General features: G+C 38.9%; 1 protein-coding gene across 1 annotated transcript in view; it reads right to left on the bottom strand.

Moving 5' to 3' along the window:
- trabd2a (TraB domain containing 2A) overlaps positions 1-18,590 on the bottom strand; it is a 63,623-nt gene that overhangs the window by 41,597 nt on the left and 3,436 nt on the right. The gene's annotated exons all lie outside the window — the stretch shown is intronic.

The following is an 18,590-nucleotide window of genomic DNA, read 5'->3' on the forward strand; positions in this document are numbered from 1 at the left end:
TAAGTAGTAGGCTAGTAGTAGCAGTAGACTACAGCTAAGTAGTAGGTCTATTATCAAGACATCACAGACCGCAGAATGCCTTAGAATTCAACCAAGCCATGTAATAATATTAAATACTACACCAATAAACAGTGGAGAATTTGATTTGCTGCACAAGTAGTTTGAGAAGTTTCTATTTACAATTTGTACACAGCCACGACATTGAGTCTGCATTGTAAACCATTGTAACTCCTGTGAATCTAAGCTGATTACAGCAGCCATCTTCTGACAGAAGTAACCTCAAAAATCTTTCAGAGTCACTTCTAAAGCCTCCAAGTAATGTTGGTTTGGAATACCAAAAACATTTGGTGGAGTATTCCCCTAGCATAATTGAAGTTAAATGTTTTTCATTTCAAATTCTTCAACAAATGTTTTTGGTTGTAGAAAATGCGAAAGCTGCTTATTAAGGACAGGGAAAATGTAAAACAAACATTTTTTAAAAGAAATTTGTGTCAAAAGTAGCTAATGGGTACTGCGTCTATCACAGCTTCATTCAGCAGTTATTCACTGGCATTCACACACAGACACACACACACACAGACACACACACACACACACACACACACACACACACACACACACACCACACACACACATATATAAATCTCTCACCACTGCACAAGTGAACTTTTACTTTCTGGCTGAGACCCCACCATTTAAACATACACACACACACACACACACACACAAACCCACCCACACACCCACCCACACACACATACACACACTTACCTTTCAGTTATCTATATTGTTTTTACACTTTGTCACTATATTTCTCCCCATCTACCTCTTTTTCCTCCCGTCTCCTCTTTTCTCTCCTCCAAACCCTCTTTCAAACTCCCTCCTGAGTTTTCTCCCCCGTAGCCTGCACCTTAGCTCTCGCTCCTCCATTCATCCTTCCATCATTTCACTCCCTTCCTCTCCCCTTTGATCCTGTACATTCACTGCCTCTCTCTCCTCCTGTGCCTCCTTCCATCCATCTATCCCTCCCTTTCTCTTTCCTTTGATCCTATACATCCCCTCTATCAGCCAGGTCTTTAAAGATTTGACCCCTGCATTCCTTAGGTCCCTCATGATGTGTGTGTGTGTGTGTGTGTGTGTGTGTGTGTGTGTGTGTGTGTGTGTGTGGTGTGTTGTGTGTGTGGTGTGTGTGTGTGTGTGTGTGTGTGTGTGTGTGTATTTTTGTGCATTAAAGCGTGTGTACACCTGTACAAGATTAGGACTTTTCTCTACGGATTTGTATGTGCATGTACGTGTCTGTCCATGTACACATGAACATGTGTGTGTGTGTGATTTTGTGTGTGTGTGTGTATGTTTGTGTGTGTTTAAATGCTTCATCATTGTGGATTACCGTAGCCTCTGCTGAGCTCGAAGCAGTCCTTTGAAGATAGCTATATTAATTTTCAAATATGAGACAAAAGAAAGGGGAAAAGGGGCCTAGAGTTCTACACAGGAGGATATGAAACAAAAAAGAAAAGAAAAAAAGATGATGATATCATCGCCAAGTCACACAGAGAAAATCCCTAGGCCTACATCTTTGGCAATTATCATGACCAAAAACATTTTTTTCTCCTCTCTTTGAAAGGAAAATCCATCCTCTGGCATAATTGATATAGCTTATTCCTTTTGATCTTGTTAAGATAAATCAAAGAATGTTAATGAACAGCTCTCTCATAGAGCCAGACAGCTGGGGTCTATGCACAAACAAAGTTTCTTTCTCTTCAAAATGTGAAAAAATGGGTTTTCACTGTACCGGATATAATTAAGCAGGGGTTGTCATTTTTATTGATTACTCAGTTAGTTATTTTTCTGAGCATTCAATCAATCTTTGAATAGCAGACAATGACGTCTTCATATTGCTTGTTGCAGCTGATCAACAGTCCAAAACGCAAAGACAATCAAAATTGAACTTGAAATATGGCGTTACAGAAGGACAGCTTTTTTTAAATGATTTTAAATCCCATGACATCAAACTGTCATAAGGATTTGTATTGTTTTATGTAACCAATGTGAAAGTCTGTGTGCACACTATCTTTCACCATGTCTTTGAGACACATTTCCCTTTGAAGACATTATAGGTAAAGGAAAAGATTAACTGATTATCAGATGTATTGTTGATTATTTCCTGTCAGTCCACCAAAGAGTTGTAAGCATCTAGACATTTTAAGTAATACAGTACTTGTCAACGCTTAAAACATAAATACAAATTAATATTACTTTGTATTACATTTGCATTTTATTATTGTCATTCATTATCTGTTTATAAACAAGTCTATCTGCTGACAGTGTATACTGCCTATGAATGCAAAACTGGGGGTCTGTTACAATGAACATATGATCTGCGTAGATCACATTGATGGCCTCTCTCTCTCTCTCTCTCTCTCTCTCTCTTGCTCTCGCTTTCTTTCTCGCTCTCTCTCTCCCTATAAAAACATTCTTGTGGGGTGCATTTACCCTGGTGCCCGGACGCAGCCAAATATTTAGGCTGTCACAGGGAATCAGCCTCAAACCAAATGGCTGAAGGTTCGTGTGTGTGGTGTGTGTGTGTGTGTGTGTGTGTGTGTGGTGTGTGTGTGTGTGTGTGTGTGTGTGTGTGTGTGTGTGTGTGTGTGTGTGTGTGTGTGTGTCTTGGGGATTGTGGTGATTGAAATGTCAACTTCTCAAACCCCCACTCTCATGCTGCACTACAAGATGAACAAGCTGCACATGAGTCCAAACCAACACACCCTGAGACACAGACATGCCAACATGTGTACACTTCTATTATGATAAAACATTGAATCATAAAAGAATGAAAATTTAAAGAAATAAAGGGTCACTCACAGTCAGTGATTAGCTGATCGACAGTAAATTAATTGCCAACAATTCTTCAAAACTAGCAGTTCCATGATATCACCTTACGCTCTTTGAACTTTTTTCTGACATTTTATAGGTTAAATAATGAATGAATGAAAACTTACTGACAGATTAATCGGTAATCAAAATATTAAAACCAATTAAAATATTTAGAATAATCTGATTATCAACTGAAAAACAATGTCAACATGAGATGAGTTCTAAGCCTGACAACAAAAGTCAATTCCCTCATTATTATATTAGTATGCAGATAATTACACACACAAACCTTCAAGAGAAGAGTTTGTGAGAGTTGGCAACCACAGATATCTACTGTACACAGACTTAACCTCCCTCTCCCTCTCCCTCTCCCTCTCCCTCTCCCTCTCCCTCTCCCTCAGCCCATCAGTCCACTAAGAAACAACACAAGGCTCTTAAAAACACAGCGAGCCACAAGGAAAACAGCCATCAATCTACATGGCTTGTCTGTCAACTGAAGGAACGCTGTTAATCTTCAGGACGGCACGAGTCAAGAACAACACTGTTTCATGCCGAGATTCATACCAATACAGCTGCAAGCACTTAGTGTGGATACACACTGACCATCCAAGTGTTCACATTGTGTGTGCTGTCACGCAAACGGAAAAAGAGTAGCAAATAAGATCAATATTATCTGTATTCATGCATAAAAATGTAGCCAAGTTGCAACCACTGTCAGCACCAAAGATTCACCTGCTAACTGACACTATATCATTTTTGGGAATACTTTTGTGGTGTTTTTCCATTAATGGTGCTTTGACTCGGCTCAGCTCAGCTCGACTCAAATCAACTCGCCTCGACTCGACTCGACTCGATTCGAGCTGGTCTTCTGGTAGCAGGTAACTGACGTGACCTAACGCAACACACACACAGAATGTCAAAGGTGTGTTGCTTTTGATTTTCAGCATGGGACTGTTGCCACAGCCAGAAGACAATTTAGTTTTAAAAGAAGCTGGATGCAGCAAAAAGAAAAATGATGGCTAAACTATTTAAACATGGCGGGTTTGTTCAGTTCACCCCCCTCTAATCTGTCGCAAGAATGATGACGAAGTGAATAGAGACGATTCTCGCCGACCAATCAGTAGTCTGCAGGTTTTCACCTTTTGATATCACCTCAGCTCGCTTGGAACCTCAACTGAGGTGGTACTGAACAAAGTACCTGTTAGCTGGTACCAGGGACATTTTTTCATAATGGAAAACCAAAAAAGGCGAGTAGAGTCGAGGCGAGTCAAGTAGGTACCATGCATTGGAAAAGCGCCATTAGAATGGTTCATATTTGACTCATTTTTATCCTTTATTAATTATGTCATGCATGCGAACGTGAAGGACACAAGGTAAGTATACTATTGTTAATCTTTTTTTGTGATAATTTATAAATTAGCAACCAACATTGTTGGTTTAACTTAAGAGTGACATAAATGCCTAGTATTTTTTATTTTATTACGTTATTATTCTCCATGAAAGACAGAATATTAGAGCCACTGTTTCAGGAATAAAGTCATAATATTTTGAGGGAATAAAGTAATAGTTATTTTTTGGAGGAACGCTATATTTCGAGAAAAAAGGTAATAATTCATTAAAGTATCTTTGGACAGCTAAAAGGTGCCAGACTGATCCCACCTGTTTACTACAACAGTATTCTCAGTATTCTCTATGACTTAATTCTCAACATTCTCCCAGCTCTGGCCCTAATACTAATAATAGGAAGTATTTGCTCCATCAGAGCAGTTTGTACATACAAAGGACTGTCTTCAAATTAAAACCCGTGCATACAGCAAATGTTCCTTTAATGTTTCAACATATCTAATTTTGGAGCTACAAACTCAAACAAATGTATACACCTTTTTGCGATATGTGTCCTTTATGCATGTATTTCATCTCCCGGGGTTGCTGGGTGACCCAAGGTTAGACAGCAGTGAGTTTAAGACAAGTAAGAAAGTAAAGAAGAGACTGGTTACTAGGCCTGAACGAATCGTGGGAAAATATGAATCGTGATTTTTTTAGCTTACAATTGATATCAAAATTCTCTGCCATTTTTTTTTTGACCATGAAGTGTAATGTTTATTGCACACATGAACCGCATCACCACAAGCCTGTAAGCCTAAAGGCCTCAATGAAGAGTGTCGAGACAGCATTGAAGCGCTTGGAAGCACTTTAAAAACTATTATATTCTATAATAGTCAATGTTTAAAACCTCATAGAAGAAAGTAGTAGCGTTTTTGATGCAGTTGGCTCGTAAAATTAAATGAGAATTGAAGTAATAAAAAAAATTAAAAAAAATAAAGGCTGCATCGAGATTGCAATTTTATACCAATTAATTGTGCAGGCCTATTGGTACTGTGAATTATTTCAACAAAAAAAACCTTTAATGATGCAAATGGAAAGGAAATAAAAAGCCCTCAGCAACACATTTCACATTTTCCAATAAAATACACATGTGCTGAACATACATTTTTACATTTTGTTTTGTTTTTCAGACGAAGTAAAGGATAAAGTGTTTCTGGGTTGATGTTGTCTTAGTTCTTCAGCAAATGAAAACAAATAAATCCACAATGGACTTTCTGAAAAATGCATTGGTAAAAGGCTGAAAACGGTGCTGTTCTTCTGAGCTTGTTGTTGTTGTTATTGTTTGTTAGATTTACATTTCATGCCATAAGTTGCTTGGTTTCAATTCAGGAGTCACAACATTATAATAATAACGTGTTCAGTTAACAGGATTACAGCTTATCTTAAATGACACAGCTCATTTACGAAACAATGCCTTTGGTCTTAAAGACATCCAGTCTCCTACTGCAAAGGATGACGGGTACATGTTGTCAAGACAACATGTTCTCAATCAGCTCTGACAGCAGTGCCTAGGTTGACCAGACGTCCCGAAAAATTCGGGACAATCCCGAAATCCAAGCAGTTGTCCTAAATCCCGAATTCTGCCCTAACTGTCCCAAAAATTAGAGGAAGTCTCAAGTCTCAAGAGCAGACTCTTGAGTAATTGTACTCTCATAGAACATTAAAAACAGTTCAATGAGGCGGCTGCAAAAGTATGTAGGCCTTACGTAGGAGGCTAGGCTCAAATTTTGATGCAAACAAAGCGTTTTGCAATGTATGTAGGAAGGAGTTTGGTGTTTCACATGGGAGAGAGTCAGACGTCAGGCTGCATGCTAGCAGCAAACTACACACAGTATAAGTTAGTGATAGTAGCCTAGTATATAACTAACAGCACAACTGTACAGACCAAAACTTTGTGTTTGTTTTATTTGTTTCAGAATTACGCTTAAGTTCATAATTTTTATGATTTATTATTTGTAGGTTTGGGTTTACATGGCAGACAGTTGAATTCCTGAATATAAATAATAAATCATCCAGTCCCACATTTCACCCATTCTCATCTGATCACCCGAGCAGTGCCAGAAATCAATCTCCAACTTCTTGACTGTGCAGAAGTCAGATAGAGAGACAGCAGGAATCAAAAACCCACACAGCGCTATTTACGAGTATCTGTAATTCCCTTTAAACCACTGGCCCGGACTCAGAACCAAAGCACCGCTGGCAAACCCAACTGAACGGGTTTGCACACATACTAGCACTCAGCCATGCATGTAAACCCTTTCTGTCAGCTTGCCTCTGTTCCCTTGCTCTAAACAACAACACTGACTCAAAGTACAAGACACTCGACCTTTAACCACCAGTACAAATCCTAAACCTCACACATACTGAATGAGGCTATGTCAAGGAAATGGGACCAAACGTCCAAACCATCTGAGAAATGCATCTGTGTATTGTGGTGAAAGACTAATCAATAAAGGAGACAAAAGGGTTAAGAGGATTAAACAGAAGGCAAAATCAATATTCAGAGACAGACAGTGGGAGCAAGGAGAGGGAAAACGAGAGAAAGTGATTAAGAGGTATAGGTGGCAAGATGGCAAGATGGAAAGACAGAAAGAGAGCAAGACAGAGGGAAGAGAGAGATGGTTGTTGTTGTGCAGACGTCTGCCACGACCCACATCCTCACAATCACAGACTTATAAACAGCCAACAAAATATGAAAAGCATCCAAACAATTGTGTGTTGAGAGTTCAGTTTTCAGAAAAGTGTATCCTTTGCATTCACTAAGGATGGTACTCGCATAAACATGCTGCTGTCATGTGAGGTTACGACCAAAATAACAACTGTCGAAGCTAAACTAACGACACAAGATACAAAAAAAAAAAGATTTCTGCTAATTTTAGATCAGTGTAGTGCTGTGGGAAGAGAAAGACACACTGAGAAATACAGGGACAGAGAGTGGTTTGCATCAGATTTTAGATTACAATTGTGGGATTCAGCTGCAAAGTATTCTTAAAGGATTATGCTTTTCTGTATTTTTGGTCATATCTATCTGTTGCAAATGAATTTGTATTTATGGAAAATTTTAGTTTTTGTATGTCCCAAGTGGCACTGGACTTGTTTAAAACTTCTTTAACTTTAAAAAAATTCACTTACGTCCCATGCATTTTATGGTACAACTGAGTGATCTTCTATCTGTTAAATAACAAGATCAACAGTCTACTCAGGTCTCACGCTAGCAGCTCTGCAATGCTGCACTGAGGTATAGCAGTGGCTTTGAGCTAAAGTCACATGATCACGTAAGTCATTAATGTTCATCCTTTGGAGACCATGAATGTCTGTACCAAATTTCATGGCAATCCACCCCATAGCTGTCTGGACATTTCACTGAAAACATTTTGTTGAACTATTGGTGTCAGTGTATTTCTACCTCTGGGACCATAAATATCTGTATCAAATTTCATGACAATCTATCTTAATGCTGAGTTATTTCTTTCTGTAACAAAGTGGTGGACAGACCAACAGTGCCATCCGTAAAGCCATGCTATCTGAAAAGTTTTTAAAAAAGTGTTCATATCCAGAACGGTGTCCAAAGCTATGAAAATGACACCAAGGTTGTAAAAACCTTTGTAAAGGAACCAAAACATGAAGACAGACACACACAGAGGGAAACAGAGTGGTGAAATGAGCTGGGAGGCCAAACAGTGGCGTCGCTGTTAAGCTCTCTCAAGTTTTATGATCTCAGCTACCCCAGCTCAGACAAACCCCCAAAACACAAACAGTCTTTGGGAAGAGACAACCCTGAAAACTTCGTCCACAGCGTGGAACTGACTCTGGGTGGTAGGAGTAATCTGATACACATGTTTATGTATGTGCTGGTCTGACGTGTATGGACACTTTAATGTGAATGCTTAAAGTGTGTGCGTGTGTGTGTGTGTGTGTGTGTGTGTGTGTGTGTGTGTGTGTGTCAGGTGTATATACTACAGTAATGGGGAGGAAGAAAGTGTGTGAGAAAAAAAGAGAAATAGCAGTGTCTCCATTAGAAGTCAGAAACATTATCTGCTGCTTGCTTCACAGGAAACTTCAGAGATAAAAACTCAACCACACACCACGGGTTTATACAATATTGCTTCCTTTCTCTCCTTTACGGGGGCAAAAAAAGTGAAAGCAGCAGACCATCACATTTCCAGTTGTGTTCGGACCTATATCTGTCAGTCATCCATGAGGCAACAACTATGAATCAAGATGAAATGTGTTCCACTAAAAAGATACAACAACTGACTTTTAGAGCAGGCAACACTGTTCTCAACCATTTTTAACATGCTGGGTACTGTGTATCCTCTGTTGCAAGTGGATTTAATGCTAACTGTCAGCTAGCAAACTCATTCGCTTTTGTGGAAAAGTTTTAGTCCAACAGAGGAGGTTAAATAAAAGTGAATGGTGCAACAATGCTAATAAGCTATGATAGCTTCTTCTATCTCTAGACTCTCCAGCTCTCCGACCAACACTGTCAAGATGGCTTTCTCTTTGTCAATCAACGGCAGAACAATAGTGCTGAATAATTTCAGCTCCACCAGTGAAACACCTGATCGTGGCGATTCTATTGGAATTATTTTTGTCCAACTGTTGTTACATTAAACTTTCTAGCCAATTGGTAGAAACTGTTATCCAGTCAAATATCTTACAAGCACCTAATGATGACTTAAGCAGCCTGTAATTATTAAGACAGCAATGCTAACTTGGCAAGTTATCTTAGAGAGCAACTTTGCAGTGTAAGAAAGAGTGAAAGAAACTGAATTTCACTCCAGGTTTGTGTAAACACCCATGACAGTGCCAAGATATTTTCTTGTCTGAATTTAAATCTGGTCAAAACATCTGTGGAGAAGTCTCACAAAACCCTCTTATGTCGTGCCCACCTGTGAAATTCCACTAGAGCCACCTAAAATGTAGATGGAAGCCAGAATGACACAAGTGGATTTATGGGCAGGTTAGCTCAGAAACCATGTGGTTCAACTTTCTATAGGTTTAAAAATGTTGTTTCAGCATCTGTATTTTCATGTGAAATCACCCTTTATTACTCAATTTAAAAGGGCCACTATGCAGTTTTGGCCATTTCTTCCTCACAGGTTACTCTATAGAGCTCCCCCTACAGCTTCGGAATAGATATTTGGCAGATACTTGTGTCTGACTCCTCGCTCGGTCAGTCTGCCGCTTCGCTACCTTGTTAACCGATTCCTAAATGGCCGTATGTGTGATATTACGCAATCCTTCGTGATGCTGAGGCCGGCGGCTCGCTAGGGGGAGGTGAGACGACCACCATTTAACTCGAAAAAAGTCATATAACTATTCCAATGACTCCAAAGCTGTTCAGTTAAGGTAAATTAAACTAAAAAATAACTGCATATAGTTCCTCTATAAGATTAATATAATTTTTGTTTATATCACTTAGTTTTAGCTTTAGTTAGTAAAAGCATTATTGAGTAAACTCTATGTATATTTGTATTAACTAACCAGCTAAAGACTCTCAGGTTTCAACATTTCTATGCAAAAGTAAAGTTTCCTCAAAGCAAATAGTTGGAAAAAAAAGAATCCTCTTTCGTTTTACAGTCAAATAACAAACCAATTAAGTCACAAAGTGGCTGCTGCACAAAACCTTTCCACAAGATTCAGGTGACACTCTGCGAGGAAGCACTAACTATTAATCCTGTGTGGGAGCTTGTGGACAACTTTGGCCTCGTATTGCTCGGCTGAAGTCCAGCCAGGTTTGGCTCTTTTCTACAGTGTTGATTTAATGCAGACCAGCCACAAACCTGGCCAGTACAGAGAAAGCGTATACCAGTAGTAATTTACCCTATCTTAAAAAAAAACATTTATCTTTCATTTATATGCATTTTAATTAAAATAATTGTAGTTGTGCTCATTACTGTGAAACTGTATGACTCGGATTCTCAAAACTAAAAATCCAATACATTTTATAAACAGTGCGGATATAAGATTCTTTTCTAATTTTGACTTCTTGAATTTTTAACACTAGGCTTTGGAAAAATGCATAAATATTTTCACGACTGATGTATAGGAATGCAAAGAAGATCATTGTTACCATCATATCAGATAGCTATCATGTCCGGGGACCACCTTTTATCTGTTGGCATATAGCCACCGACTTTCTTCTCACACATATGCAACACCTTAACATTGTTTAATGCAGCCAAATCCATTCTTACAGAAAAATAGAAGTGTCGTGTTGAAGTTGTGGATTCCTTTAACACTTAGGCTCCATCCTATCACTATATTTCCATATTTATAATCCATATATGTGTGGGTGTAGCCTTAATTCACACAATGTGGCAGCATGGAAATTGATGTTGAATTGACCAATTACTGCAACTGATACAGTATCTTCTTAATAGAGGATTAAATAAGCCCCAAAAGTAAGTGTCAATAGTGAATGCTGCATATGTGAAAACAAATGACAGCTATTAGTCAAGTAAATGTTTATCTTATTTAACAATTTTAATTAACAAGTGTTAATGAAAAGCCCAAGTGAACACGATGAATTAATGTTTCAGCCTAGGGCTGTACAATTAATCGCAACTGTAATAAATCACAATATCCAAATTGCAAGGGCGCGCAATATTTGTTAATAGCAAATATGTCAAACCATTCTGAATTAAGTATTGTGGTGCTGCAGAGATGTCCCGGCCTACAAATCGATTCTCAAAAATCACACTATAATCATTTTAATTTTTTTCAATGTTAATAATTTTAAAATGAAAATGAGAATAATGATGCAAAAATGATCATTCCCTCCAATATCGTGAATCGTATCACAATTACAATATAAGTCAAAATAATTGCAATTGGAGATTTTCCTCACATCGCGCAACCCTATTTCAGCCTGCAAACAAAATATCGGTATTGTATCATTAAGGGAAAAAAGTAGGCACCGGTAAGTCATTGTAAGTTAAAATGTTAAAACAATAGAAACCTCATACAAGGTGTTATATACGTGTTTTACATCAAGGATTAACTGAAATCTGCAGTGTTTTGATGTAACAGGAGATATGTTAACCTCAACGTTTTTCACAACTGTATTTTGATACTGTAGCTTACAGTGTTACAATGTTACAGTAGTTCTGCAAATTTACTTTTTTTTTTTAATACACGTGAATTCATATAATGACTTTTTTCCCAAAAAAAGAGCCTGTATGGCATTCCTATATTATTGTCAGTCACATGCTAATTCAGTGCTTGTTGGTCATAGCTTAGTAAAAACAATGACCCCGGGGTCCTGGCCACATTCAGGCCTGCAAAACTCTTAATTTAACACAACAATGGAAGGAATGATAGGCACCACACAAATTGAAATTAGCATCGTATTGACTCTAATTGCTGTTACGTATAACTTACATTAGCTTTAAATATGGGAAGGCCGCTGTTAGTGAGTGTTAAGTACAATTGTAGATGCTGAGCTTTTATTACTTAAATTAAGGTGGAGGCACACTGCGAAACAGCAGAATCCCAAATGTGTTTCTCTATTGGCCGCCCTCTGCCAGGTTTCACAATCAGATGTTGGAACAGTGAGTGGAAAACTGCCTCCTAAAACAAAGCAGTGATAGAGATATTTGATATTTCGTCTGCAATTACATGCAGAGATATCTCTACTTATTTCATTTGAGTTATTATGCATTAGTCTTTGGAGTAGCTCAAGTAATTGATTCATTAATTAATTAACTTGAGTGTTTCCTTGGACCCATTTGGCCAACTAAACCATTATCAGTAAGGTACATCCTTTACTGCCAGGTGGCTTTACCGGCCTCAATATGCAGCTTTCTATGATGATTAATAAGTGCAGATGAAACGTGGTAATAAGCATCAAATTATTTTACAGTATTGAACATTAGCATGGGTCCAGAGCAATGACCGTGCTACGAGGCTCTTCAGCCTGCACAAGATTTCATGACCCGGTGTTAAGTCAGAGAGACAAGCTATTAAATCCCCATTTGAGCTGCAGAAGCCTGCGTTACACAACCAGGAAAAGCCTGCAGCAGTCTCCAGAAGTCAGACTCCCCTCCACTGGAGTGTGTTACTGTATATACTTTCAAGGATCTAAGCTCTTTTTCTTGGCACGCAGTTGGTACCATCCAGCTGCATCCGATCCACTTTCAATCAAATACACTTGAAAAAGAAAAAAACGTTGCAAATGGGTGGACTTGCACAGGAATGGAAAATCAAATTGGTGAAATTATTTAACCTTGATATGACAGCAGCAAAGAGGGGGGATTTGCTAATGATCATACAAAAAGTGTTTAGTGGAAACGGACATACCCCTAAAAAATAGAAGCAAGGCTGGTTCAAATCCTCTTATTATAAAACTAACTCACTGGCATCAATGTCTATCAATAGTCCATACAGTAAGCAAATCCCACTGATGACCTTGTTCAGTCAGTTCTCTTCATGATGACTTGTTGACAGACCTTACTCTTCAATTTCGTTCTATGTATATCAAAAAACGTTTTTTGGAAGTAAAAGGAGCTCAGCATCTTTGTCTCTGGTGTCAAGTATCCACACAGATGGACAGATAATGACAAGGGAATGTCAGACATCTAATATGTGACTGTTTGGTCAACAGTGGGGAAGAAATCAAGCACCTCAGTGCCACATGAAACCAGGGACTGGAAGGAAGCTGTGAGGACATGTTGGAAAATTCAACCGTATAACTTTATAAATGCATACATACAAACGCTCATTTACACGTGAACATAAACTCCTGCAAACATGCACGGAAGTGCACATGTGCACACTGCACACAAACATTCATGCACACACAGACGCAAACAATAATAAACGGATACAGGCAATTACACTGGGCAAACACGCAGCACACTGCAACTGAACATGGAAAGTTTACTCCCTTTGAACAAAGTAGAGTGAAGTCAGATTAAAGGTTGCAAACTATTTGAGGACAAAGAAATAATAAGATGTTTGTGAAACAAATCGCTTACGAGGAGGAATACATGTGCGTGTGAGCATCTTATCATGTGTATTTATCTTAGAGAAAGACTGTTCAAGTAGCCTATATGTTAACATATCTGACTTTAATCTAACTCACGGCTCAAACATCTACTTTTTCTGGTTTCCTGTTAATATGTATATTATGATAACTTGTACTTAGAAAATCTTTCATCGGTTTACTAAAACACGTGCGTGTGATTAATCATTTGTTTCAATAACAAATGAATATTCTTTAAGCCAAGACAATCATCTGGCACAGCATGAAAGTCCTCCTTGAAATGCCTTAATACGTTCGAGCACAGGTTAAGATTTATTGCTGTTCTTGTCATTTTTTGGCTGTGTCTACCCATTTGAGCACATGTATACATTTCATCACTGCCGGCCATTCTGCTCTGGTGACCACTTAATTAATTGGTTCTTTCCAGTGGGACAAATGAGATTTAATCTGATTCGCTGCCAGGGTTTTGCTGTGTAATACTGTCATCATTCAAGCATATGTTCTCTCTCTTTCCCTTACACACACAAATACACACATTTGCTTTCATCCAAAAATGAAATAAAAAGATTGTTACTACAGGATTTTTCCTGAATATAGAGGAATTTTTTGGCACCCTCCAAAGAGGTTTTAGCCAGACCCAAGGGAAAATCACCAGCACCAAAATGATGTGTTTAGGAGCAAATTACCAAACAACCTTTAAACAAGCTGAACATTAACTTAAATGTGAGAGTCAGACTACCAGACACTCCTGGAGATTTTTGTAACCATTTCTTTAGTTAATTTGGGTTTCATATACTCTTGGATAATATACATTTTGGTTTTTCAAATTGTTCGATCATGCTTACTGCCGTGCATATTGTTAGGTAAATATGTACAAACACTAAAGTGTAAAAACAACAATATGTGGCTTTACAGGGGGTTATGTGTGGGACTACATTTTGTCCAGGTGTAGTGACTATGGGAGGTCCATCAGTCAAGAAATAGTGCCGAACACGCGTACACACATACAATAAGTGGGAGTAATAAAATGTACATTATGAATCGTGATTTTTACCCTCTGTGATTCTCAAATCGATTCAAAAATGCCACGTAGTTTTGTTCAAAACTGGCAATTTAATTAATTTAATTAGCTTTGCATGACCCAAGCAAAGTATTTTCTGAATGCATTTCTGTGGAGTAAGAGCCTAAAGAAATAGTGTGCCCAATATTAACTAGGACACCAATATTCTGAATCAAAATGAATTGCAGGATTCCCAAAGTCACCCTTACTCATCATCATTGTCATCTTCATTCTTATTTTGCCGTCTAATCTCATTAACGAGGGGAAACTGAGACATATTTTCCTCTGTGGGCTAACTCTGGAAATCAGTGACGGGTTGCCCAAAAGAGCTGCCCATGCAGAGCTGAAAAATAAGGACTGCCATTGTACTGTCCAGGATGTCGAGCTTCACTTTTCATAGCATGTACATGACCAACACACTTAGCAGTCGTTACGAGCCAGACAGTGCATGGTGTGGGAGTTTCGGGATGCTCACACTTTGTGACAGCCGTCTATCCTGTCCAATGAGTTTTGGTCTGTTCAAACACGACCTCTCTGATCTGGTTTATGGTACTAGTCATTTTCCCACAAATCTGCAGAGTCAGTAACAAACTGTACTTTGATTTATTCAATGTTAAAGTTTAAAACCGCTAACCAAGAGAACACTGCCATGTTGCTGTAATTGAGAACAGACTTCACTCCCTGTGTTCAGAGATATTTGTTGACCACAGGGTCAAGTTGATCTGTTAAAAAATTCTAACCCCAAATATTGAAAGATGTTATGTTAAGACATGTGAACTGAAGCAGGAACAAGGGCAATTGTTACAGCCAAATTTAAGGAGGAGCATTCTTTCTGAAATTGGGTATGGAAAAGTCTAAATTACAGACAGCCAGGACAATATGATAATTGAGTGAAATGTTATGGGGGCTATCTCTTCTTTATGTTTGGATAACATCAGACCTTGCCTAGTTAAGCCCAGCAGATCCAGAGCCCTTTGGCCTTCAGTTCAAGGGAAAAGAAAAAACCACATCTAAAGCAGCAAGGTTGTCAAACAGAGGTAACGTCATGATACTTTTAATGGAGACGGAGTCACGCCTTCCTTCCTTAATGGCTCCTCTACTGATCTCAGTCTGCATCTCAACTCTCCCTGTTCCAGTCCCTCTTTGTCATGAATGAACCAAATGGGCTTCAAACATTCCCCTTCCCTGTTCTCATAGACGTACACTGAGACCTGCATTCATCACCTCTCCATGCACCATTACTCCCAGTGATGGGAGGAAAGAAACAACACTTTCATTAGCAGGTCTGCTCCACTGAGGTGTGGAATGTCCCGCGGGTTTCCAACAACAGCGTCAGAGAATGCCGGCCTTCATACGGCCATTGTTGTCCTCAACAAGCTCACTTAGTGTAATGGGCAAGGCTGAGCCTGCTCTTCAAAAGACGAGGGGCACCATGCAAGAATAAGAGCAGTCATGCTTAGCCAGATTAGGGATCCCAGTATAGAAAGTATAATCCATTGTGGTTTGAAAATAGTGAGCTTAATGGGCTTGATATATAGTGGCAGGCAAAAATGGACACGTCACTTGTTATATGAGATAAAAAGCACCCTATTTTCTAAATGCATTAGTTTGCATCTTATAGCCTATAAGTACAAAACGTTAAAGCTGTACAAAGCCAGGACTAAAGTACCAACATATTTCTTTACACTTCCCATGGCATGAAAATTTCACTTTATGAGGTTTTTAACCATTAATATACCCCCCCCCCCAGACAAAATAAAAGCTCTGACGGGCCTGAATCTTCCCCTTATGAGGTCATAAGAGGCAAGGTTACCTTCCCTTTCTCTGCTTTACCCGTCCTGAGAATTTGGCCCACCCATGAGAGAGAGACATCATGGATTTCAAACGAGCAAAGTGGCAGTTGGTCAAGGCCCCCCCTCTCCTCCTCAAAAGCTACAGACTCAGAAATGGCACATACTAAGGAAAGCTCTTTGTGGGACTAGCTCTAATGGCTGTAATTCTGCACCAAGGCTGAGTTTTGGGAAAGAGACTTCATGTATGGTATTAGGGGACCACTAAGGTCTATATAAAAGCATCCAAAGAGCACCATGTCACGGGACCTTTAACTGCATTTGAAGAAACACTGTGAAGATGAACACAATAAACATTTCGAAAAAATTATTTTTAAAAACAAAACTCCTCTTACGAGGATATATTGCATATTTATGAAACATAATGTGTAATTCGCTTTAGAGAAAATATGAGTTATATCCATACATCTTACGCCAAAGGCCACATATATATATATATATATATATATATATATATATATATATATATATATATATATATATACATAATGTAACTGTTGAACAACCACATTGATAAGATGCAATGCATCAGGATCTGTCTGATTTAGCTCAGCAGGTGACTGGTCATCACAGTATGGGTGTTTGCTTTGCAGCTGTAATCAAAGCAGCACATCACAATGTTAAGAAAACAGAAAACAAGGTTGGATGAGAGCCTTTCCTCATCGGAATTAGCTAAAGATTGTATTGACAAGCTGAAGGCTCCACTCTGCTGACCAATTTCTCCAGTGCCTCAGTGAAATTAAAAATGTCCTGTGGGATTCACCACCTCATTAAAACTCCCAAACCTCACCAACAACTTTTCAAACTGTGCTGTAGAGGACATATGAAGCCTATTCTCACCCCAAACTTCTTAAGAACTAGATTTCTATGACTCCAGAACAGCCATCACCATCAACATTCTCCACTGTGGATATCAGAAACAAAGACCAGTGGCAGCCCTATGAGCGATGGGTTCATCCAATCAGCTGTGCACATGTTTTAACAAAGGCAGGAGGAGAGGAATTTTCTCTTCCTCAATACATGAATATTTTATTTTCAATTTGCCTTTCCTCTAAAGTAGATTTAATGCCAGATGTCAATGGCCAGTGAAAACATTGCAGAGACTATTACAGACCGTAAATATGGTTCACTAGCTTTAGCCTCATTAAACAGTACTTTCAGTCAAGAATGGCGTCTGAGGCGGCAGTATTGTTTAGCCAAGAGTGTATCTCACTCATCACACTATATCAGGACATCTTACACTTGAGTTGAGCTAAAAGGCATTAAATTGAACTGCTCTTTTCAACTACACTGTGACGACTGTGAAAGAAAATGTTTAGTGAAATATCAAGCGGGCTGTTACAGGCGCGGTTAAGGCGTTCATCAAGCCGCTGTTGATCAGATTGAAACCGAGTGTGGAAATTATGGAGTGCCAAGCAGTGTGCTGTCCTGGTGCAGTGTCAGGGTTGTTTCTGGGACACTAGAATTTATTGTCGAGCCCTCTGGAGGCTTTGTGGATCTAATTAATGAAAGCTGTGATGATGGGAGGTTTTCTCTCTTAATAGCCCTGTTGACAAACCCAATTTCAGCCATCCATTTTATTTCTGTGATATTCATAACAGATAGTCCCCATGTTTAAATGGCTAAATAGTTTGTCAATGTCTTCCAAGTTCCAAAAGAGGCAATACGACCATTAGGAGAATGATTTATGATGGTCTGCTACCTCCTTTAGGTTAGTGGTCACACTCTACCTGTGGCTGCTCAGTCAGTACGCCACAGCTGATGTACGCGTAAACTTTTCTGATTCTGTGGCTGGGATTGCTCAGTTGGTAAGGCAGGCGCACATATATAGAGGTTTACTCCTCGACGCAGCGGCTGTGGGTTCAACTCCGACCTGTTGCCCTTGGCTGCATGTCATTCCTCCTTTTTCTGTCTTCATCTGTCCTGTGGAAATAAATCCCTAAAAATGCCCCAAAAAATACTTTTGAAAAAAAAATGTGATATGAACTGGAATCTGACGCTGAATTCCAAATTGAAACTCATGCCATAGGTATCTATGACTGGATTCCTGCTAATCTTTGTGTCAAGCCTAAATCCAGCTCTCAAAGAAACCAACGACGGGGACGTGATGTAAACCCTAGTCTCAAATATCAAAGTCATTATTTGCACAACCACAAAAAAATATCAACCAAACCAACTGCTGCAGTATTTCTGGTGGTGACGGTCACATCCAGAACACTTCTACATAACACAAAAAGGGTGTAATAACAAGAAATAATGACTTAAATGTTCATTGTGTGAAAATGCTTCCCTAACAGAAGTGTAAATTTAATCATCTCATCTCAGTCAGAGAATAAAATCTTCCCTCCTTGCGACTTAAACTCAATGTGTTTATCAAGCCGTACACATTGTTCATCTAGGATTTAAGAGAATGCTAATAAAAGTGCTGCTT

Source organism: Etheostoma spectabile, chromosome 16, assembly GCF_008692095.1.
Source record: "Etheostoma spectabile isolate EspeVRDwgs_2016 chromosome 16, UIUC_Espe_1.0, whole genome shotgun sequence".
Lineage (NCBI taxonomy): Eukaryota > Metazoa > Chordata > Actinopteri > Perciformes > Percidae > Etheostoma > Etheostoma spectabile.